Consider the following 24,517-nt stretch of genomic DNA (forward strand, 5'->3'; position numbering starts at 1 on the left):
GACTCTCCTGACTAAAATCTGTGTTGTGTCCAAGTTTCGATGATAGTATTTTTCGTCTCATAGTTTACATTAACTCCGTTCCAAGATCTTTCATGGACTGGCCACAAAATCTGAAAATGGCAGATCCCATCACAGTTTCTGAGGATTCTTTTATTAAAAACGGTAAGTTGTATAGCTATTATTTTTTTTTGTCAGAATAAAAGAAAAGCTACTTTGTTCTAGAAAATAATTATTCCTTTTTTTCTTTTTCTCATTAAGTTGGCTTAAGAAAAAAAATGTAACTGCATATGTGCTTGATTCTAACGATTAAGAGCTGAGGGGTGATAAAGTGACTACTTTGTGACGTAAAATACATTTAAATTCAATTTATTAGCTTTAATTTTTAAGTTTGGTGATAGAATTAAATATCCGGTTGAGAAATTTTCGGTCAATCTTGTCTGTGCTGGTAAGATGAACGAAATATTTCTATCAAAGCAGATTTCTATTAGAATTGGTACTCCCATTATTTTAAATGATAAAATTTGTCTTTATGGTGTATTCTTAAATCACGCTTATAGTGTTAAATACTTAGGATTTATCTTGACTGTAATTTGAGCTCAAAACAACACTATGATGCAATAGCAGCAAAAGTGGCTAGAGGATTTGATCTTATAAGAAGGCTAAGGAATTAGCTTTCGACCAAGAATTCTAATGATCCTCTATCATTTTCTTCTATCATTATCTTTCTTAAGGTTCTTTGCTGTGGACTATTTCTTTTGTGTCAGTTCTTAAAAGAGTCCAAATTTTACAAAATAAAGTTGGTCGTGTCTTAGGAGGATATGTGAGATTTGAAAATAGCACTTTGAGTTGCTTCACTAAAATGAAAATTCTAAACGTTTAGAAGTTAAGGGATTATCAAGTAGCTGTCTTTGTTTATCAGTGTTTGAACCGTTATTCGCCAGAGTGTTTTTGGGAAATTTTTAGGTCTAACTCATTTTATCATTGTTATGAAACTAAATATTCTTCTGGGATAGTGTCTGAGGCTTTCGGAGTCCTCAACGAAGATCTTTATTTCCGTGTTTTGTAGGACCACAGCTGTGGAATTCTATCCTGGAGGGTATACAGGGGGCAGGTAATTTTAGACAGTTCAAGAGTGGGTTGAAATCGCTACCTTCTGGGAAGTTATTAATGTTTTTTTATTATTGAAGTGTAAATATATATTAGTAGATTATAAGGATGGAAGCCACCATCATATACAACCCAATGGGTTTCCCTGATGATTGTTGAAATATTATGTTAGCGTTATTTTGGTTAATAAACAATTTCTCTCTCTCTCTCTCTCTCTCTCTCTCTCTCTCTCTCTCTCTCTCACACACACTCTCTCTCTCTCTCTCACTCTCTTTTTCTCTCTCTGTCTCCCTCTCTCTCTCTTTTAAACTTTACTGTTAAATTTTTTTATGTTAGTTCATTTAAATTTGTTCTAGAAGTTGAAGACGCTTTATCAGGTGACAACGAGAAGCCCTTTCATTTTCCAAACCATCTTTTGTCACCAAAACGTGAAGATGTTCCTTTGCTTAATATACCTAGCATATCAGGACCATGTAAATTTGAATACGACACCCAGGAATGCAAATGTTCTAACAATGAAGGTACGTCTGAAACATTGTGTTTGTGTTAATTTAAACGTATTGAATATAATTTTATTTGACAAAAATAGGACAAAGGGACTTAATTTAAGGGACGTTGAGTCCCTTAAGGAAACACACATTGAAACACCCATTCTCTCAGAAAACCCTTCGTCTACTTTTTAATGGACTCATCAAGCCTCATCTATAGTATTGTGCGTCAATTTGGCAGTCAAAATTCACATCCCACGTGAAAAGGCTTCATTTAATCCACAAACATGTCCTGAAAATAATCGTAGATAGGGACGATTTTCTTTCCCGTGAATCATTTTATCATTTATCGTGCTCAGTCATCGTTTTCAAATTTTTCTCCGGATTACTTCCATCAGCATTCCACAATATATTCCAGTTGATATCAGAACAGCACCCTAAGAACACGAGATCTGCCTCAAACGTTCTGGTGAGACGAACACCTACAGTACGGTCGGATTTTGTACCGGATGTGGCGTGCGCGAAAGTGTGGCACATGCTTCCACAAGAGCTGAGATGTAGGAGCTCTCTTGGGTCTTTTAAAAATAATGTGAAAAAATATCTTATTGAATATTCAATAAATAGAGTTTATTAATAATTGAGATTTTTTTATTATTATCATTATTATCTCGGTTTTTTTTTTTTTTTTTATTTATGGATTTTTTTTGTATGGTTAGGGTAGGTGTGCTTTTGGGGAGGAAGGGGGGAATCTCTTAGATAGTGACTTGTATGGTTGAGGGATGTGGTTGTGTTGAGGAGTAAAGCGAGAGTCGTAAAGCGTGATTAGGAAGAATCGTTATTTTTTTAAGGGACTCAACGTGCGTTTTTTTGCATAGAGAAGTTTATTTATGTTTATTTATTTCTATTTGTTTTAATTAAACCCGATTGAATCTGAATCTAAGATGGAACTTTTGTTTTATTCCAATGTGTCGGTATTTGCTAAACGGTTTTTGTAGTCTTTCATGAACATTTTGAAATTTTCACTTGAAAGTGGTTTGGTAGGTTATATTATCTAACATTTCGTGTTAACGAACTGTCAGTAAGAAGCAACCCTGCTCAATAGTAGCTGAAACTCTAAAAACGGAATTTTGATACCAATAGATACAGCAAAAAGATCAGATTTTTATGCTGATTTCCAATATATAATTTTCATTAAGTTTAATCATATGCATCAATGGATATGAGCCTGAGAAAATTTTCCTTATTTTCGAAAAGAGGGAGAAACATCCCTTGAACGTCATAGTAATGAAAATCACGCCATCAGATTCAGCGTATCTGAGAACCCTATTGTTGAGTTTTCAAGCTTCTATCTGCAAGAATGTGGAATTTGTATTTTTGCCAGAAGAAAGATCTCGGAAGCGTTTTTATTTTATTTTTTTTTTCTTAGTTGTAGTTTTTCTCCCAGGGGTAACCTTATCAGCCCAGTGGTCCTATAATATTATAAAAAGGCTTATTAAAATTGAAATTAAAAGTTCTAGTGTCCTTTTTAAGTGACCAGAAAGATTGGAGTGCAACCAGGCCTCCTCCCCTCCACTTTCCTCCAAAAATCGTCCGAATTTTTTTTATATTGCCATTTTATTTATCTTAGTTGAAAGTCCCAATAACTATGCCTTTGGATGCAACATGACCTCCCCCCCCCCCCACATCCCCAGGAAAAAGTTGTTTAAGTTATAAATTTGCCCATTGTTTACACATAGTATTTGTTGGTAGGCATGCATGCATTTTAGGGTAGGAAGACAAATTTTCTTCTGTTTTTTCTTTCACGGAAGAACTTTTAATGGGGACGGTAGGTTTCGGGGGATGAGTTCGTCGTAGAAAATTTATGCACTGGGGGAATACATTTTTATTTTCTTGCTCTCTCTTTTCCGTCTCAATTTTACGCGTGGAGTTGTTAAGAGTAATTGCCTGGGTAAATTTTCACTGGGTTTGAATTGTCTGGAGGATATATTCGTGGGGAGGGTATTTTTCCATGGAGGTGAGGCCATATTTCCTTGGGCGATTTAAAAAACGATCAGAAATTAAACATGAAAAAAACAAGTTATTTCAAAGGGAAGTAAGGAGCAACATTAAAACTTAAAACGAACAGAAACTATTACTTATAGGAAGGGGGCTGCCTTCTCCTCAACACCTCGTTCTTTACGCTAAAGTTTTAATTTTGTTCAAATTCTTGAAGAAGGACTTCGGGAACACTGTTCGTTTAATTGGAACAATAAGAAGCTTTTTTCAAAAGTACTGAAAACTTCAGCGTAAAGAGCGAGGTGTTGAGGAGGAGTTTTAAGTTTTAATGTTGCTCCTTAATTTCAGTTGAAAAAACTTATTTTTTCATTTAATTTTTCAATAAGCTTGATAATAAGCCTTAAAACTACATCTTTATATAGATTATACTAATCATGTTTATATTGTACATATTTATTTATAAATTTGGAAATAAATCTGTCTAATATATTGATTTCAAGTTGAATTTGAAATAAGTAAAAAATTGGCTGTTATGATTTGAATTGCATAGAAGCTAGACTGATCTGCCTATATAACATAGAACATTGCGAGTCCGATTGGATTTTTAAAAATGACGAAAGTTAAGTTTTCTTCGGTCGTTCAAGTAATAGTTCAAATAGGAATAAATCATTTCAAAAGAGAGCGAAAAACTATGATAAAAAAAATACCGGATATTTGCTGATGACGGTGTCACTGAATGTGTGACCGAAGTGTCCGGAATTTTTATTGTCATTGCTTTTCACTGTTTATAAGGGGGATCGGTAAAGAAAACTTCCCGGCTATATCTTCCATGTTAAATATCTTTAGCTTGTCTGGCGATAACAGACGCATAAAGGCATAGATTTTCAACTATTTCAAATTGTCTAAGAAAATTGTATACACAAGTTTATTAACTTTAACATGGTCTTGTTGAGGATTTTGAAAGGAACAACTTGAATTTTAAGTTTTTCCCTAATTAATTCAAAAAAGAAGTTTTCATCAGTTTATTTGTTTCTACTAAAACTTGTTACCATCAATTTTACCTTAGAATATCCTGAAATCTTCCATATTTAGTTTCAATAAGACTGGTTTGGTCTTATTGACCGAACCGGGCATAAATACCAGTCTCAAGGTGATTTTGGTCAGCGTTTCTTCTTCAGCGTTACGGTCAGCATTTCATCGTTTCATCAGCGAGGCATCGACTTATTTACTGTGCACAAGCACAAGGAAAACTAAACACTTATTCGACTTGAACGGTATATCTCTTCAAGAAGAGACCACAACCGAGCTCTCAACTCCCAAGACCGAAAATTGTAACTGCTGGTTACAATTTAGAATCCATTATTTTTAAAAATCTGGCTGGACGGTTAATGAGCCATGTTCTGTAAAAATCTACGAAGAATTATTAATCGAATATGTGCAATTACCACTTAAATCATTTGGTAGTAAGAGCCTTTTTAAGACATTAGACTCATTATAGGTTTGTGTGGTTTTAGGGGCTTAGGTCCCCATTATTTTAACAAAATAGCTATCTCAAAAGTTCGATCGGATGGATTTGAAATAAAGAAAGCCGGGGGCTGGTTGCCTTCTGTTCCCTTTTGATTCTTAAATAGAGAACTAAAACTTTCAATTCCCAATAGAATCAGCCCCCGACGAAGTTGTACCATCATTCCTTCCATTAAAACCTTATATGCCCCGGGTTCTGGGTGGCTGTATAAACCCTGGAGATGTTACTATATGATCTTTGGTCTATTTTGGATAAAATGACAATCTCAAAAATTTGATCAGACGAGATAGGGGAAAAAACAGTTTTTGATACCAAATATTTGATACAAATATTGTTGCCATTATATTACTTTTGACTCTCAAAAAGGGAACTAGAAACTCCGATTTACAATTGAATGAACCCCCTCTAAAGTTTATGCTACCATCCCTTCCATAAAACCTTTTGTACCCGTGGGACATAGCTTAAAACCCTAGTCCCCAGGTTCGCGAGGGGGCTGGAATGTGTTATCCTTGGGATTTCCGTCTTATGATTTTGGGTCAATTTAATCCAACAACTCTTCCTATGTTATGGATTTCAAGTTTTTATTCGTTCTATGTTTGTGAATTTGCTTTGAATGTTTCTGTTTTTTTTATGAAAATTGGATTTTTAAAAACGATTTGTGAAAAAAAACCTTCGCTTAACTTCCTCTTTATATCCGAACGTTGCATAAAATTATCTTTGTGAATAAAAAAAAGTTCATATCCATAAACACTTAGGTAAAAAAGTTAATTTTTTTTCATAACACTTTATTTAATGTATTTAGCATACATATAACTACAGGACGCAACTTTTGACTTGGATACGCATCTACATCTGATTTTATGTATACATATAATATCTGTATATTTACATTTTTACACGTAACTAAACAGACAAAACTGCCAGATTTGCTTAGTAAACTTTCCTGTTAAATTTTTCTATGTCTGTTTAATTTAGGTTTTATTTTAGAAGTTGAAGATGCTTTACTAGGTGAAAACGAGAAGCCCTTTCATTTTCCAAACCATCTTTTGTTTTCACTGGTTCCTATAAAATTTCCTATAAAATTGTTTTTTATATTTCTTGCTTTCTCTTTTCTTTCTCAATTTAACGCAATTTTAAGGGTAATTGCCCTCAACAGTTGCTAAGGTTAATTGCCTGGGTAAATTTTCTCCGGGATTGAATTGTCTAGATAATATATCCGTGGAGAATGTGTTTTTCAGTGGAGGTTGTGCCAGATTTCCTTAGATTATTTAAAAACCGATCAGAAATTAAGTTTTAAAAACAAGTTTTTCAACTGGAAGTAAGGAGCAACATTAAAACTTGAAACTAACAGAAATTATTACGTATATGAAGGTGGTTGCCCCCTCCTCAACACTTCGATCTTTACGCTAAAGTTTTAATTGCGTCCCAATTATTTAAGAAAGGCTTCTAAAACACCATATTCGTTTAATTGGAACAATAAGAAGCTTTTTTCTAAAGTACTAAAAACTTTAGCTTAAAGAGCGAGGTGTTGAAAACGATATATACGCTGTAAAAATTAACAAAACCACACAAGGGTTCTCTTTATTAATTAGACAAAAAATTAACCTAGAAGGTAACTTATGTTGAGCATTGGTATATTCAAGAATAGGGTAGCAGCTGCACAAATTTTCTAGCAAAGGAAAATCACAAAAGAAATGAATTGCTAAACAAAATTGTTTATCACAGTTTTATGCAAATATAATATTTGTACATAAACTTTACCCAAATTCAACCCAAACTCAATCAACCCAAATTTAATATTTTCTTTTTTACTTAAAAAGACAATAGCTTTTGTTTTGTTTTTATGTCATAATTCCAACCTTTGATTTGAATTACTATTGAACATACTATTTTCTAAATGTCACCTTAGTCAAATTCAATATGATATTCAAGAATATTCGATCTTGAGTTAAAAATTCAATAGATATAAATTTTCGTAGCGCAATTAGAATATTGTGGGTAAATTGTTTATTTTAGAAGAAAGGAATAATTGCACTTATTTTATATCTTTGTTTTATACTATACCAAATAATTTAAATTAACGAAGTATTTTACTTTCTTTTTCTATTTTATCAACTATTTTTCTATTTGATCATGATAAATAGAGGATTAGTATGAGATGTCGTTTGCTTCGTACGTTTTTTTGCAGCCTAATGATATACATATTCTTATTTTCTTAGTGTGTGTTGTTTCTCTCCATTAATTGTGTTCAATTTTTTAGTACTAACACAAATCCTTTTATCACATTTCAATTAATTCTCTTTAAATTTTGCATCAAAATGATGAAATTGATGGCGATCTTCAATTAAAATTCTTAAACGGAATATAAGTAAAGAGCAATGGCGTTTCACTTTATTAATCATTGTCAGCATGTAAGGAGTAGAAATTTTCGAAATTGATCATTCTGCTGAAAATTTAAACTTTTTGTGCTTTTTATAAGAGTCAAAGGGACTGATGCCATCCCGTTTCCCTCCCAAGCCCTTTTTTGCTACGCTTCGTGCAAAGCTATTCGATTAAAGTTAGGTATTCTTTTCAAAATTGTCAAAACGTCTCTAAGTGTTTCTATAACCCTCTTATATGTTTTGTTATACCCAGAGAATAATCCCCCACCTTTTCTTAATTATAAACTCTACACCTTCGATATACGAATATTAATTGTAAGATTTGTTGCTCTCTTCCCAGCAATTAGTTTCAAGCAACCCTTTCAACAAGCTCTGAAAGTTTCAATTTAATACCCTCGGCTGTTCTTAGGCTATTGCTGAGAGTAATTTTTAACAACCCTCGTGCAAATACCCTGAATAAGCATACTCTTTCTTGTCAGTGTTCTATCAATTGCCCTCACGTTTTTTCTTCAATTATTTTTTTTTACTCCTTCCTCAACGTGACTAAAGGCTATTGGTGACAGTAAAAAAAAAAATTATTCTTATTCGTCTGCTTTTTACCTTTTTTGTGATTTGTCTTCTAAAATCAGGTGATAACTTGAAACCCTGCTATTCAAATTTTGCTTACTCAAGATAAAAACCGCCTTCTAAACCCTTTTTCATTCGTCAAAAGATAACTGTCCTTTTTTGTACAGTAAGATAGCTTCTGCATAGATAATTTTCGATAATCATATAGACCGGGCTTTAAAGTATTTATCCATATTTGAACTGGTATGTGTAAGACCTGAGGGAAACGTGTCTTTCGTCGTTTTTTTTTTAATCCAAAGTTTTGCGGCTACCTTAAAAATTCACCTTCAACATATGATGTGTTTTCTATTAGCTCTTCCTATTTTAGTTACAATCATCCCTAATATTTGTTGTAATATTTCCTATCCATCACTTATGGTTTGATTTACAACACAGTCTGCTTTTTGATCGTTTAGGGTTTCTTTTTGCTCTTTTGTTGCATTAGAATAACTAATTTCCAAAGCTAATACAATTTTCATCACGAGGTAGAGAAGAGAGATCGAAAATAAAATTAGTTGTTAAAACCTTGAAAAAGATATACTATTTTTTTCTGTTTTTAACTCTGTTGGTTTTCAAAACATTTTGAAAGATATGTATTTGTTTTCAAGGAGGCACACTTGTGCCTCTACTATAAAGAGGCGACCCACCACAATGTTAAGCGATTTCAGGTCCTAGAGGTCGCAGAAAGACGGCGGTAATCGCATTTTTTAGCCCAAGCTCAAACTAAGAAACTTGCAAAATTTCATCCTCCTCCGACTTTATCTTCATGGGGTAAACTGGGCCGGAAGTTTCGACCCTCCCACCACAGCCCCCTTTAACGTTGTCTGATTGGGCTGAAATTTAGAGGTTAAGCTTTCCTAGGGCCCGGGAACTTATCCTCGAAATTTTAGCTCAATCCGATTACTTAGTCTCTCTTTTCAAAAAACCAAATATCGCCACATAATATTCTTCTATCATCATTTCTTTTTTTTTTCTTATCCACGCCTACAGGCCACAGTTGGCAACTGATCCGGGTGAATGAAGGCTCTTTCGAAGCAGAATTTGACCTGTTAGGGCCTTTTGATATTTCCAGACCAAAAAAACTATCCCCCGAATTTACATTTACGAAAAACCTTGTTTTCCTACCATAGCCCAGGTTAATTTTTCCCACCACAGCCCCCCTGTAACGTTGTCTGATCGGGCTGAAATTTAGAGGATAAGCTTTCCTGGGGCCTGGGAGCTTATCCTCGAAATTTCAGCTCAATCTGATCACTCCTTCCCTGTTTTCCAAAAACCAAATATCAAGTTTTATGGGAATTTGCTTGCGTCGAAAAAAGATTCCATTTACTAAAAAACAATTACAATTGTGTCTCTTTAGTCCAGCGGTTGATACTCCAGACTGTCAGGTGGAAAACCCGGGTTCGATTCACCGTCAGAGCAAATTTTTTATATACTGAATTTAAACTTTAAAAAAGAAACTCAGTTTCTTTTTTAACTCAGAAAGAGGCTGTGCCCTCCTCAACGCCTCGCTCTTTACGCTAAAGTTTGATTCTGTCTCACAACTGTATTTTTTAAAACAATAAAAAACTTTAGCGTCAAGAGCGAGGCGTTGAGGAGGGCACAGCCTCTTTCATATACGTAATAATTTCTGTTCTTTTTAAGATTTAATGTCGCTCCTTACTTTCAGTTTAAAAAAATTTTTTTTTTATTTAAAGGCTGCGAAAGCGGAGGGTTTGGGGGGCGGCAGCCCCCCAACTGTGCCTCCTAATCCCTGTACGTTTTAAGGTTCGACCTTGTAACTCAGCCTCTTTAACTCTTTAGAAAACGTAGTTTTTTTCAAATAATTAGTTTTAAGAGTTTTGATTTTTCGTGTTATTTGGTTAACTCTGTAGACTTTTAAACTTTTAGGTCACTTTTCACCGCACATGTCTGGACTTCACTTACAGGGAAATACGTCACTAGTTGTTTACAAGAATCCATCCACAAGCAGTTTCTTAATTTCGTGTGCATCAGAATCTGAAGGAAAAGGCTTAGAATATCAGAAAACAGGTTTGAACAATTACCTTCAAAGTAAAAAGTATAAAAAATTGAAAAGATATCAAAGAACTCATAAAAAGAAAAAGACATATGAATGTGAGGTATGTGACAAGACTTTTTATGGAATACAGGATTTGCACCGGCACCAAAGAGTACATTCGTGTGAGAAACCATTTAAGTGCGATGTTTGTGACAAGACGTTCTCTCAACCCGCATCTTTAAAAACACATCAAAGAATGCATATAGGTGAAAAACCATTTAAGTGTAATGTTTGTTAGAAAACATTTTATCAACCTGCACGTTTGAATACACATCAAAGAATGCACACAGCTGAAAAGCCATTTAAGTGTGATGAATGTGAAAAGACCTTTTCTCAACCATCAAGTTTGAAAAAGCATCAAAGAGTGCACACTGGTGAAAAGCCGTTTAAGTGTGATGAATGTAAAAAATGCTTTTATGAATGGGGCTCTTTGAACAATCACCAAAGAGTGCATACGGGTGAGTAGATAATAGAATTTTTTTATTTTTCATAAAAAGGAAAAACACCCCCAAACATCAGGGGATCTTAAGGAAAATCACACCATCAGATTCAGCGTATCAGAGACCCCTATTGTTGAGGTTTCAAGCTTCTGTCTGCAAAAATGTGGAATTTTGTATTTTTGCCAGAAGAAAGATCATGAATGCGTGTTTATTTGTTTGTTTTTTCTTCACAGAGATGATCTTATTGACCCGTAGGACCTAGAATACCATATAGAAATTATTCCATATTCCCCTTCCTCAACCCTTGCTATTTTCACTAAAGTCTTTAAGTTTACCCCATCGCAACTAACGAGATGGTTTGAAAAAGTTCCTGCTTTTCTCGTTACCGTTAGCAAATGCAAAGTGACTAGGGCAAATAATGAAATGAGATCTGATTTTCTTAAAGAAAAAGTTCGATTTTCTATATTATAGAAGGAAAAGTTATCTCTGGTCATATGAGTTTACAATTATAATGAGAGGTCTCATTAAAACGGAAATTAAAAGTTCTATAGCCCTTTTTAATTGACTAAAAGATTGGAGGGTGACTAGGCCCCGTCCCACCCCTTTTCCCCCGAAATCGTACTATAAAGATTTTGAGATATCCATTTTTTCATCATAGTTGAAAGGCCCAATAACTATTGCTTTGGCTATAACCTGACCACCCCCCTAGCCCGGGGGAATGGTCTTTAAGCTATAAAAGTTGTCCATTGTTTACGCATAGTGTTTGTTTTTAGGAAGCATGGATACATTTAAGGGTGGGAAAACAAATTTTCTGTAGGGTTTTTTTTTTCATGGGGAACTCCATGGGGAGGTAAGGTTGCAGGGGGTGTACTTGTCACAGAAAATTATACACTAGGGGAATTTTCCAGAATTCCTATAAAAACAGTTTTTTTTTTATTTCTTGCTTTCTCTTTTCTGTCTCAATTTTACTTGTTTTTAAGGGTAATTGCCTTCAACAGTTGTTAAGAGTAATTGCCTGGATAAATTTTCTCCGGGATTGAATTGTCTAGATAATATATCCGTGGAGAATGTATTTTTCTGTGGAGTTTGTGCTAGATTTCCTTGGATTATTTAAAAACGGATCAGAAATTAAGTTTTAGAAACAAGTTTTTCAACATGAAGTAAGGAGCAACATTAGAACTTGAAACAAAAAGAAATTATAACGTATATGAAGGTGGTTTTCCCTCCTCAACACTTTGATCTTTACGCTGAAGTTTTAATTTTCTCCCAATTCTTTAAGAAGGGCTTCTAAAACACTATGTTTGTTTAATTGGAACAATAAGAAGCTTTTTTCGAAAGTACTAAAAACTTTAGCGTAAAGAGTGACGTGTTGAAGAGAATATATACGCTGTAAAAATTAACAAAATCCCAGAAGGGTTCTCTTTATTAATTAGAAAAAAATTAAACATAGAGGGTAATTTCTGTTGAGCATTGGTATTTTTAAGAATAGGGTAGCAGCTTCACAAATTTTCTAGCAAAGAAAAAATCACAAAAGAAGTGAATTGCTAAACAAAATTGTTTATCACAGTTTTATGCAAATATAATATTTGTACAGAAATTCAACCCATACTCAATCAACCCAAATGTAATATTTTCTTTTTTATTTAACAAGAAAATAGATTTTGTTCTGTTTTTATGTCATAATTTCAACCTTTGATTTGAATTTCTATTGAGCATGCTATTTTAAATGTTACCTTAGTAAAATTGAGTATGATATTCAAGAATATTCGATCTTGAGTTAAAAACTCAATAGATATAAATTTTCGTAGCGCAATAACAATATTGCTGGTAAATTGTTTAGATTAGAAGAAAGGAATAATTGCACTAATTCAATATCTTTTTTTTATACTATACCAAATAAATAATAATAACAAAGTATTTTACTTTCTTTTTAATTTTTCTATTTGATCATGTTATGTAGGGAACTAGAATGAAAAGTCATTTACCTAGCACGTTTTGTTGCAACCTAATGATATACATATTTTTATTTTTATAGGGTGTGTTGTTTCTCTCCACTAACTGTTTTCAATTTTTGTGTACTAAAACAAATACTTTCATCAAATTTCAGATGAATCTCTGTAATTTGTGCGTCAAAATGACAAAATTGATTGCAATCTTTAGTTAAGATTCTATAACGCAATATAATTAAAGAGTAATAACGTTTTACTTTATTAATCATTGTAAGCATGTAATAAGTAGAAATTTCCCAAGGTGCTCATTCTGCTGTATATTTCAACTTTTGGTGCTTTTTATAAGAGTCAAAGGGACTGATGCCATCCCGTTTCCCTCCCAAGCCCTTTTTTGCTATCCTTCGTGCAAAGATATTAGATTAAAGTTAGGTATTTTGTCCAAAATAGTCAAAATGTCATGAAGTGTCATCATAACACCCTCATATGTTTTGTTATACCCAGGAAATAGCCCCCCCCCCTTTCTTAATTACAAGTACTATACCTTAGATATATAAATTTGAATTGTTAGATTCGCATCTCCCTTCCCTTCAATTAGTTTCCAACAACCCTTTCAACAAGCCCTGTAAGTTTCAATTTAATACCCTCGGCTGTTCTTTGGCTATTGCTGATAGCAATTTTTAGCAACTCTTGTGCAAATACCCTAAATAATCGTACTCTTTCTTGTCAGTGTTCTATCAATTGCCCTCACGTTTTTTCTTCAATTAATTTTTTTTTTTACTCCTTCCTCAACGTGACTAAAGGCTATTGCTGAGAGTAAAACAAAATTCTTCTTGTCTGTCTGCTTTTTACCTTTTTTTGTGATTTTGTCTTTTAAAATCGGATGATAACTTGAAACCCTGTTATTCAAATTTTGCTTACTCAAGATAAAAACCGCCTTCTAAACCCTTTTTCATTCGTCAAAAGATAACTGTCCTTTTTTGTACAGTAAGATCGCTTCTGCACAGATAATTTCGATAATCATATAGACCTGGCTTTGAAGTATTTATCCCTATTTGAACTGGTATGTGTAAAACCTAAGGGAAACGTGTCTGTTGCCGTTTTTTTCTAATATAAAGTTTTTCGGCTACCCTAAAAATTCAACTTCAACGTATGATCTGTATTCTATTAGCTCTTCCTATTTTAGTTAAAATAATTCCTAATATTTGTTGTAATATTTCCTATCCATCACTTATGGTTGGATTTACAACACGGTGTACTTTTTGATCGTTTGAGGTTTTTTTTTTACTCTTTTGTTGCATTAGAATAACAAATTTCAAAAACTAATATAATTTTCACCAGGAGGGAGAAAAGAGAGATCGAAAATAAAATTAGTTGTTAAAACCTATAAAAAGATATACTATTTTTTTTCTGTTTTTAACTCTGTTGGTTTTCAAAACATTTTGAAAGATATGTATTTGTTTTCAGTTTTAAGAGTTTTGATTTTTCGTGTTATTTTGTTAACTCTGTAGACTTTTAAACTTATAGGTCACTTCACTGCACACATCGGGACTTCACTTACGGGGAAATACGTCACTATTTGTTTCCAAAAATCCATCCACAAGCAGTTTCTTAATTTCGTGTGCATCAGAATCTGAAGGAAAAGGCTTAGAATATCAGAAAACAGGTTTGAACAATTACCTTCAAAGTAAAAAGTATGAATTGAACAGATATCAAAGAACTCATAAAAAGAAAAAGACACATAAGTGTGAGGTATGTGACAAGACTTTTTATGGAATACGGGATTTGAACCGGCACCAAAGAGTGCATTCGTGTCAAGAGCCATTTAAATGCGATGTATGTGACAAGACCTTTTCTCAACCCGCAACATTAAACACGCATCAAAGAATTCATACAAGTGAAAAACCATTTAAATGTAATGTATGTTAGAAGACATTTTCTCAACCAGCGCGTTTGAATACACGTCAAAGAATGCACACTGGTGAAAAGCCGTTTAAGTGCGATGAATGTGAAAAGACCTTTTCTCAACCATCAAGTTTGAAAACACATCAAAGAGTGCACACTGGTGAAAAGCCGTTTAAGTGTGATGAATGTCAAAAATGCTTTTATGAACGGGGCTCTTTGAACAATCACCAAAGAGTGCATACCGGTGAGTAGCAGTTTAAATGCGATCTATGTAATTTATGCTTTTTTCAGCTTGAACAGGCACCAGAGAGTGCACATGGAAAAGAAAGCAATTAAATGTTAGGTTTTTGAAAAGGGTTTTTCGCAAACTTGCAGTTTGAATATATATTAAAGACTGTATACAGGTGAGAAACCTTTCATATATGATGTGTGTAGAAAAACTTTTGTGATTTTAGCAATTTTCACAGGCATCAAAAAGTGCATACAGGAGTTTATGAAAATTGTTGTAACACTAGCTGTATCCTCTAGTTTCTTTTCTTTAGTTTGAAGTTTCTTCAAATGTTTTTCCATATGTTTAGTTTTTTTTAGCAAATTCATCATCATCCTATGAAAAGTAGTGATACATATTTACTTGATTGTAATGAATTTGATGTATGTAAGAAATGCTTGTCAACATCAAGATTTTTGAATGAGCTCCAAAGAGTTTATACAGGTAAGAAACTATTCAAACGATGATTTGTCCAAGAAGTGCTTGCTTTGACTTGACTATTTTTCAGTTTAATTGACTTAAAAGCTATACTGATATTTATTCCTTAAAGTTTTGATAATTTTTTATTTACGAAAGTATGAAAAGTGAAAGCATTTCTATATTTTGTTTTCAGTAAAGAACAAATTACGTTCTGGTCTTGAGAAGGCTATGGGGTTACCAGCCCTATTCATGTTAATTTTTTCTCGTTTTGAGTTTGACTTGGCAACTTATCGTAATTTCTGTTCCTTTTGAGTTTCATTTATTAATTGATAGTGATTTGTTGTAGTTTTACACTTGGAACATTTTACTTTATTTGAAAACCTTGTTTTGTGGAAAAAGTTTTTTTAATTAATTTCTGTTTGTTTTTTATTGACCTAGTCTTTTTCATGGAAAAAATAATATTTATGTCATTTTCTATAAGAATCCATAGTATAGGTTGATATTTGTTTATTGGAGAAACTTTTTCAACAATTTTTAATCCTGACACAAACAGTATTTTTAAATTTAATTTTAGAGCTTCTGAAGTGGACCTGAAAAATAAAACTTATTGTCTTTCCCAAAAGATACTATCTACACCCTTTGACAACCTGGATACACTTATATTCTTTTTATTTATTTAAATTGTAACGACAGAAATAGTAATAGTAGTATCCCCAAAAGTTTCTACTTTAATCTCGATATATCGCTGAATCATTCTCGATATATTGCTGAGGTGTCTTATTGGAAACCATAAACGCAATGCCTTTTGATTTAATTTATAGCAGCATTTAGTTAGTTGATGGACTTTTCTACTATGCTGAACAAAATAGCTGTCTCATATTTTTGACTGGATGCGTTTTGAAAATGAATGAAAATGGGAGAAAGGTTGCCTGCCCTCCAATCTCTTGTCACTCTTAAAAAGGGCACCAGAACTTTTAATTTTGATTTGAACTAGCTCCTTTAAAAGTTTCAATGATATTTCGAGCTATAATAGAATGGTCTTGCCTATGATATTGCGAAATATCCCATAAGTTACCGTTAAAGGTCTAAATTAATAATATAAGTTGTTCTTCAGATATTACATTGTCACCTTTTTGAAAGTCCACATGCTCATAGTTTTTTTTCTTTATATAGTTCAACATCCGCCTAAATATCCTTAAAAGCTTCACTTTAATACCTTTGGCTTGCACAGTAACACTAGTTGTAGTAGTATGTGCACAGCACCTATGGTTTGTTCAGCATCCCCTTCATCACATGCTGAAATTTTCAGCTTAATACCTACCATCAACCATTCCTGAAGCATTTCTGATGCGTCCGCTTGACAACCTGTGTGGGCATAGTGTGTTACGATTTTGTTGCATATAGTTTCGATATGTCCTACAAATGTCTTATTAATATCCTTTTTTAATAGCAGTATCAGTAGTAGTAGCTGTAGAATTAATTATAGTAGCCTAAGCCTTTGTAGTAGTAGTAGTAGTAAGCTTTAGCAGTGAAATTTTGTTTAGTGATATATGATTGGGTATTACCTATTGTAAATGAAGTGCTGTGGGTCATAATGTACATGGGGTAGGGCAGATGCCTAAAGGAGTCTATTTTAATATACAAATTGTCTAAATCTTATTTAGCCTTCAGATAAATATAGAAAGGGGGAATTAACCTCTGAGCCACCTTCAGCTAAACGAAAGCTGAAATAAGGAAGCTATTGGGTGATGTAGATTTTATCCGAAATTGAGATTACAATCCAACATTTTAATTCTTAAGTAGAATAACTCAGAAGGGCGCGCGCCAATCAATCAATTTACAGTTGTTGATATGCACAATGTAACAGCAAGAAATAGGACGTCTGTGGTGGCGGTACCACTTGCAAAAAGATCAGAACTTAAATTTAAAAAAAACTTCAACTGAATTAATCAAGTTTTATCGATATCTCCTTTGTCATCAATTAGTTCTTTTGTTATAATGACAGCTTCTGTCACCCATACACACCGTTTAAGAGCCGTCTTCAAAGCTAAATATACCATCAGTTGCAGAACCGTAAAATTTTTGTGGTGCCGAAACGTCCATCATCTCCAATCGGGAAAACTTAGATTCCCAATACTGTGGCTACTGTGTGATTATTTTAATATAAGCAGTCCTTAGATACTAACATCGGTTGAATTTTATAAGAAAACTTAGTTGAGGTACAATCATTTTCTTGCAAATTTTTCGCAAAAAAAATAGAAAAAAATGAAAGTGGAAACATAGACAACTAATGAGTAAAAAATTAAAACTATCATGCTATTCGGATTTAGGTCAAAATTTTAACAATAATTGGACTGTAGAATTAGGGATGGATAATTATTCAAATCAATGGATTGTAAATCTTTTTAATTTGGTATCTCCTATAGGACCAAGGCCATCTTGTTACAACTTTGAATATAGATGAATATTGATCATCTATTTTATTATAAAATCTAATCATGTTCTATTATGCTTTAAGGTCTTGTTTGTTTAAATAGATTAGTTTTAGTTTACACGTTGTAACTTATTAAATGTAACCGTTCCTGAAATCTACCTAATTATTTTGACAATTATTTTTCTTAAGACTTTCCCTTCTATTAGCTGTACTATACCCCCCTGAAATGTTAGTCAGTACTTTGAAAATACTGTGTTGTTACCTTCTCTAGCGATTTAAAATAGGATTATCATATTAACCATATTTTTAAACGTGTTAATACCACATTTTCCCTCCTTAAACTCCTTAAAAAACGTCATAAATTGTACTATTTGAGAGTTAACATTTAATTTTTAAACCCAATCCTTTGACTACGCCTTCCCAGTTTGGCATCCTGGTATTTTCAATGAATTGTCAGAAAGGATAGAGGCAGTCCACAAAAAGTGCCTAAGAACTATTTTCCTAGAGGGAACTTGAGATATAAATGGTAAAGTCTTTTATATCTCTTTCTGTCGGAAAGACAATTGCGTCATCCTCAAAGAAAGGAGAGAAAAATGTATTTGCATTTTTTCAACAATGCCCTCCTTAACCTCTGGACAAATTCCTTTTTCCCTAGTCACTTTTCCCCTTTCGACCTTGTCTCCCTCGGTCTGTTTCAACAAAAATCCTCCTTCTTGCCCTCATTCAAATTGTCCGCTGAAGATAAGAAGAACCTTTGTCCCAAGTGTAGCAAACAGATTAAATATATGAGTCCCCCTTTTTTTATCTTGCAATTCCTCATTATTTATTTGCAAGTTTTTAGCCTGCGTTTTAGTTAGTTCTTTTTACTAAATTGTGTTTTGTAGGTTTTAGTCACACGATTAAATTGTCTTTGTTTTTTTCAGTTTATCCCTTTTTAATTCTGGGATTTTTAACATTTTATAACCTTTTCGAAAGTTTGATAAAAATTTTTCTGACTTATATTTGCTTTTTTTGTAAGTGCCTTTTGACTGTAAGGTCTTAATTTTACCTGCCTGGGCTTGTAATAGCAATTTTTCCGAAATAAAATCTTATATTATAGGTAAATCTTGTGCATTCACATAATTTCTTTTAGTTTAGGACCAGAGAATGCTACCCCCAAGTATTCCCCGAGGGCTTTTCCTTAATACCATGCAATATGCGCTACGTAAAACGCAATATAAAACAATGGGGAATTTATATAATCCACAGCTCTTGTCCTTGAGGCTTCAAACAGTGTTTCCGACACTGGATGTATAGCTACGAGATCTCTCAATTATTTTGAACGAAATGGCAATTTAATAATTTTGTTTGAATATTTTTGGGAGTTGTGGGAAAGCATATGCAAAAATCGGGTCGGGGCTGGTTCTTCTCTTGTTACCTTGACTTTGAAAAAGGGTCCTACAAAGTCAATTTTCGACCAAGTGAGTCCCTTCTAAGATCTTGGAACAAACACCTCTTTGAGAAGTGGCATGAGGAAAAATAAAAAAAGATAGAACCAACACATATATCATACCACCCTTTACCTTTGCAGTGCTACTGCACTGTCTATGATATTTTTATGAGTGTTACTTTTCTCTACATTCATATGGATTTGATTTTTCATCAAATCTCTTGCTTCTGAAGGGTTAAATATAACTCAAGGACCTGAATATCGGTCTTTGGTGCCACATTCCCAAAACAAAATGTTTGAAAAGATAAAGCATTATGTTTTGATAGTTTAACCAGATGTCTTCAAACTTAATAAAAACTGTGGACTTTTTGACAATTTCTACAATTTATAAAGACGATAAAGTCCAAGCTATTTTTTCTACATTTTAGCATTGCAGATTTATTAAAAATCTATTTTTTAAACATGTTTATAGCAAAGAGTGACTACTTCCAGTGAAAGAACTCTGAAAGAAATTTGATCTTAGATATAGAAACAATAAATTGAATTTGTCCCTCTCCCCCTTCCTTGCGCATTTTCCTACTTGAAAAATCCCCATCTTAGCCCATGATACCATTGATATTTTATGTGCTAGAAATTTCCCACAACTAGTTATTATTTATAGTGCCCTTTTCTTATCAAATATTTAGGCAGTGGAATCCAAAAGCATTAAATAGATTAACAATAATAATTTCACAAAAGCCAAAATGACTTGAATTCGCTCTGCGTATTTTCCTAATAATTTGAGCTCAATATTTATAAGTGAATATAGTTAATTGATGTATATTTTCTTTTTTATACATATAAGTGGTTTAACCTTTTGTGGAATAAAATAGGAATAAATAAAAATAATATTGGCTTTTCGTCTTTTCTTTGAAAAAAAAAGAAAACAAGTAACACTAAGTGGCTTCAACCAATCACTCTTGGAGAAAGCAGAAAGTGAAATGTTTCAAATTGTTTTGCTTAATCATGTTATCAAAGGAACAGTTTGATTTCGATCTTTTTTGTCGTATATTACTTCATGGTCCCCGACAGTTTTCTCTGTGTCACTGTCACCTCGGTTTTGAAGCGTGGAAAAACTTCGTCAGAGTGTAGGTCATGTTGACCGGTCACTGTTTCATGTAATCTCAGAAAAATTGTTGAATATATTCTCCTCACTTTCAATTCAGAAAAGGCTGATTTGGGTGAAAATAAAAATGGCGTTCAAAAAAGGCTGGGATGTCAGCACGCCCATCGTGTTCTATTTTCTCTCCTGTTGCAATCTGTTAATGATAAATCTCTTCATATCTGTGCTCTTGATCTTTCGGAAGCTTTCGATAGTATAGTCCACTCACATGCACGCTATTCCCTTTTTTCCAACAATATTAATATTTCTGTTGTTGTTTTATTACGGTACTAGTATTCTAGCTCTTTTATTCGGGTTAAATGTAATGGAGTAGTTTCTGATTCAAAGGTGTTTCTTCGGCGTTGGGTCCGTCAAGGTTGTGTCCTTTATCCAACTATTTTTAAGTTATGTATTGCTCCTATCCTTTCATCCTTGCCTTCAACTTTCATTTCTGATGGAATTGATGTCTCGTATCTTGCTTATGCGGACGATGTACTTCTTATCAGTCGTTCTAGGTCTGGGCTCTCACATTCTGTCACGTGGATCTCAAACCAGTTCAAACAGATTGGGCTTATGTTGAACGTTGATAAGTGCGAAAATAGTTCATTTAATTCGAGTACGAGTCTCCCTCTTAACTCTGGTTTTTTCTCTATTCCCTCTGTCTCTTCTTTTCGGTGGCTTGGTCTTCACATTACTTGTAATTTCAGAAAACTTCGGGCTCTGACAGTTTCTAATGCAAAAAAAAAAATTCAGATAGGATATTCAAAAATTGTTGCAAACAGAGGAAGGTACAATAGAAAAGTGCTTGGGAAATTATATTCTTCATTTTCCGATCATTCTATTCTTTTTTATCTGGTTTTCTTCCAATTCTGAAGCCTGAAGACAATAATTCTATCTGGACTTATTAGCGTATTTTGATCTTTTTGTCGTATATTTTGATCTTTTTGTCGTATATTACCAGTTCTAGTCTACATAGGGAAAGTCGAAAAGGCCTGAAATGTATTAACTAGTATATTTTTTTCTATGTTTTATCTGCATTTTATATTTGGAGTATGTGACAGGAATGATGTATATTTGCATTATTTATTTAAATGTGTTGTAAATGTATTTTAATTGTTTTATGACAACGCACTTCTGAATTACTCTGATTCTCGTTTTTCAACGCAGGCATTTGCTGCAAGTGAATAACTCCCAACCAATAGCACAATAAGTGATACCTGATCTGGTTCAATGAGTATTGACTGAAGTGACACCCAAGCCAGCTAGTGATTACAGAGGCACAGAATAATCGAGTGATACGAACGCATATGACCGATTGGTCGAACCTGTCAAAACCCAAACAACAACAACAACAATGTATTAACTTTAAAGAAAATTTTGAACCCAGGTTGGTTAGATGAATTGAAAAGCTGAATAGCTCTATTATAGGGTAAAAAACTGTTTTAGCTAATGCTTGATGTCAGAAGGACTGGCTAAAGGACCATTCTAATATAAGACCATATCAAAATAATATAGGACCAGATCAAAATATGTTCTTAGAATAATAAAACCTTCTTAAAAGAAAAAATCTTAGGATAATGAATAAAAAATTGAGTCTGAAAAAATAGCATTTTTCCACTGATTTACTGATTTACCACTTTTTACGAGCTATTTTTGTTATAAATTTTGGTTTAGTTTGCTATTTTATTTTCTCTCTTCATGGCTAAGGTACAGGAATTGTATCAAAAGTAAATCTTAAACAGTAAAAGCTGAAGCAAGGCTACAAAGTTGCAGCTTTCGTTTTGTTCCTTTTTTAACAGGTAAAAAGAAATTTCCCCTATGCAAGAACACTATACTTTTAATTTTAGAATCATTTTGTGACAAAAATACTTTATCTTTTAGTGCTAAGAACGCTTTGGCCGTTTGAAAACATAACGGTAAAGTTGGACAACAATAATTCGTAGTAATTGAATTGAATTTATTTTACATCCATCATAAACACAGAAATTGATGGAAAAAACAGCATAAAAGAGAAAAAAAAATATACACTTAATAGCACAGACAAAGCAAATACACATACACTTTAATCAAAGTGACGAGAGTAGAGGTAGCCAAGGATGGCTACTACCCTCCAAATTAGCACAATACTTGTCAAGCAACTGATTAACTGCAGAAAATGGATCAGTTACTGCGTAACGCCGGATCAGGAACGAATTAATCGTTTTCAGTGAAACTTGCAGCAGAAACGTCAAATATCTAAAGAAAATTCGACGAATTTTAAATTTATCTTCTTTACGCAGACGTTCCCAAAATGGTGTTATATATAATATATACGGCAGCGCGACAGCAATATAAATTCTAGCCAGTGAAAACCTATTAAGCTTTGTCTTCGAAGAAATTGTGGCCCCATACGCAATTCTAACTTTACTCTCTATATGTTTGATACTTATCGAACAGGAAGATGACAGTTTGTCACCGATGGGCAGTCCCAAATATACAAGTGAATCCACGGGCTTAACAGACTGGGATCCTAGTTGAATGTGAGGTAGAACAGATTTATTCCAATTAAACAACATTACTTCCGATTTTGTCACATTAAAAATAAGGCCAATATCACCAGACTGAGATGAGAGGATATTAAAATACTTTTTAGGGATGTTATTTGCCGAGAAAATCTCAAGATGTCATCTGCAAATCCAACTGTGGTCACATATATTCCTCTTAGAATACAGCTTGTAGTGACTTTGGACTGCGCCTCGGAAATCCTATTAATAAACAACTCTGGCGAAAAAATCGGAACCTATAAGAAGAAGGATCTGTTGCAGATTTTCCTTTTTCAGCACAGGATTTTTCAGCATTGGATTACAACAACAACAGCAGCAAGTTTATAAGAAATTTAAAATAAAATTTCTTGTGACATATTATCGCATTTAATCAGCAGTTTTACCGAACCAATCCTGCTCAATTCATCCTCAGGACTATACTGTGGTGTTTCCCCTCCCCATAGTATAGTGCAGACGGTTTGATATCATTCTATTATCCCTTCTTGTTTTAGTCTTGTTTTCGTTTAAAGCTTTTTCCAATAGGCAATGCTTATAAGTCCTCCAAAAAAAAAAGTCACCCCAGATCCCACCTCAAATGCCAGTGAAAGTGATACCCATCTTGGCTGGTCAAGCACTCTTTCTCAAAGTTCAAATGATAGCTCCAATTCTGAGAATAGGACAATGATAAGTGTAGGGGCCAATGTCACCATAACTGATGATAATGGGTTTCAAGAGGTCCTTTCTAGAAGCTCTAAAAAAAGGAAAAAATCTCCCCAATCAAAAGCATTTCCCCTCCCCTTGCCAAAGATCCTCCCTCCAAAAACTTAGGAGTTTACCTTAAAATTACTCCTACTACCCCCTTTGAAATAAAAAAAAATACTGCAATAAGAGTTGCAATTTTCAAATTGCTAAAATCAATGTTCTCTCTTAATATTAACCGTGATGGATCTCTACTAATATCTGTCCAAGATCAGAAATCAGCAGACACAATAATTAACCTAAAATCCCTTCTGAATACCCCAATTAAGGCATCTAAATGGAACCCAAAACAATCACCAACAAAAATGGTAGTTTATAATGTTCCCCCAGAATTATTCATTCGGGAGTTAAAAAAAGGGCTCTCAGATAGGGCTGGGAACACAATTCCAGTTGAAGATGCTTCCTAACTGGGCGAACCTAACTCCAATAGCCAAAAAACAAGTAGATCCTTCTTATTTGCACTGAAGGAAAAAGTTAATAACCCAGAAAAATTATTCCTATTTGGGCAAATCAAACCACAAAGGAATACAAACCTAAGCCTATCCAGTGTCAAAAGTGTTTCAAACTGGGACACACAACAAAAAAATGCAAAGAAATTCTCCGAGGGTTTTGAAATTGTAAAGCTTTCCATCCTAAAGAGTTGACATCCTGCAACAACACTCAGCCTAAGTGCATCAATTGTAAAGGCCCACATGAATCTACAAATAAATCACTATGCCCTACATACAAGAAAAGAGCTCTAACACTCCAAATAGCAACAGAGAAGGCCATCCCATACCCCTTTGCAGCAATGGAAGCAAATGCTGTCCAACAATACCAAATAAAGCCTGTAATGAAACCAATCAAATCCCCCAAGTCAAACGGCCCCAATGCATCAAGCACCCCATATAAAACACCATCCTCTAAGCCCCCTAGCTCACATCCCTATCAGAAGGAATCACCAAGTCAACAAGCCTCATTGTCCATTGAGATGTGGTCAGCCTGGCCCCCCCTCCCAAGAAGAAACAAACCAGAAACACTACTAGGAATTAATCCCTTAACCGACAAACAGGATGCACAACCAAAAATGCAATCCCCAAATATATGCTTATTCAT

The 24,517-nt window shown here is 33.7% G+C and overlaps 1 pseudogene; it reads left to right on the plus strand.

Moving 5' to 3' along the window:
- LOC148938449 (uncharacterized) lies at positions 1-22,658 on the plus strand (annotated as a pseudogene).
- The last annotated feature ends 1,859 nt before the right edge of the window (positions 22,659-24,517 follow it).

The sequence above is a fragment of the Artemia sp. Qi Xiang Cuo genome, unplaced genomic scaffold (genome assembly GCF_049724085.1).
Source record: "Artemia sp. Qi Xiang Cuo unplaced genomic scaffold, ASM4972408v1 HiC_scaffold_3272, whole genome shotgun sequence".
Lineage (NCBI taxonomy): Eukaryota > Metazoa > Arthropoda > Branchiopoda > Anostraca > Artemiidae > Artemia > Artemia sp. Qi Xiang Cuo.